Source organism: Bombus vosnesenskii, unplaced genomic scaffold (assembly GCF_011952255.1).
Source record: "Bombus vosnesenskii isolate JDL3184/JDL3185 unplaced genomic scaffold, Bvos_JDL3184-5_v1.1 scf7180000015844, whole genome shotgun sequence".
In the NCBI taxonomy this organism is placed as follows: Eukaryota; Metazoa; Arthropoda; class Insecta; order Hymenoptera; family Apidae; genus Bombus; species Bombus vosnesenskii.
The window spans coordinates 1-1,289 of record NW_022884178.1 but is presented as its reverse complement, the minus strand read 5'-3'; the positions used below and the strand labels follow the sequence as shown (position 1 = coordinate 1,289).

General features: G+C 32.4%; 1 long non-coding RNA gene across 1 annotated transcript; it reads left to right on the top strand.

Moving 5' to 3' along the window:
• Positions 1 to 246: 246 nt before the first annotated feature.
• Positions 247 to 1,088, top strand: LOC117241421. The gene is made up of 3 exons (XR_004494984.1): positions 247 to 324; positions 632 to 699; positions 1,070 to 1,088. It is a non-coding gene; the product is annotated as an uncharacterized LOC117241421 (long non-coding RNA).
• Positions 1,089 to 1,289: the final 201 nt, after the last annotated feature.

Below are 1,289 nucleotides of genomic sequence, written 5' to 3'. Positions count from 1 at the left end.
TGTGTCCCCCTTCCCCCCTCCCTCACACTTTGTAAGTTACTCGGCGAAACTAACGTACAAGGAGTCATTTAGTCGTCTTATTTCGTACCGATAACATGGATCGTGTTGCGTCAGGTTTGCAACATATTCTAACGTATTGGCGGCGTCGGTCTTTTATTACTCTAATAATTTAATCCAATTAAATAATCACACGCGAAAATAATAAAATTTTATCACATAATTTTGTACGCGACGTTAGAGTTCTTGTTCGCCGATTATAATTTTAACGCTCACGGTAATGTGATCCTATTTCATATTACAAAGCTTCTGCAGGAGCTCAAGAATGTAAGTAGTTTTAAATATTGTATTTCAGTTTGTTCTCTTATACAATAAATTTATTATACAATAAAAATGATTGATAATTTAAAAAACTGTAAATGCCCTCTTTAATTGAAATAAAGTCTTAAAATCTTAACATTAAAGTACAATAAAACTGGCTGATACGCATCAAAAATCACTGAATATGTTGTTCTCAAACTTTTATATTAGAGTTCCAATTTACATATTTATTAGAGTTTAGTCTTTATTGTTGCTAAAGTTTCACGTTTGTTATTATGTGTTACCGATTTTAATATCTTATGTTTTGTTATAGACATATCACTACTTCAACTTCGTCATCTTCTTCAGGAGTGTTCTAACAGTGGCACAAAAGCCAAGTATGTAAGTATTTTTACATACTTACTTTCAGTTATGTCTATTCTGTATATTTTTCTTTGATCACTATCAATGCAGAAATACAATTTGACTGAAAATTTAGGAGGATAGCATTTTCTGAGGTTATTTTTTCGTTAAAATAAAATAAGAGTTAAAGTCTTAATACCGAATTATAAAACAAATGACTAACATACTACAGATTATTTTAGATTTTACACATTCATATTAAAGTCTCAGTTTTTATACTTATCAAATTTTATTAGAATTTCAATCTTTATTATTGCTAAAGTTACTAAAGTTAATAAACCTTCATTTTTCACTATCTCCAACTTTTCAAATAGTCAGCGATCACTCATCCTGTTTTGTTTCGTAACAGATTTTTCGCAGTCTGCATTTCTATTATTAGCCTTTCAACGGTTCCTGTCTGATGTTAGTCTCCCGGATGAAATTCGCTGGGATAGCGCAGCATCCACGGTAACGTTCTCTGTTTGTCTGCTTCGAACGGTGAGTCGCATGCATTTCTGTTCTTCTGGTCACTCAATTATGCCGTAGGATAAAAGACCCGAATCGGCACGGGTGACTGGTTGTATTACGTA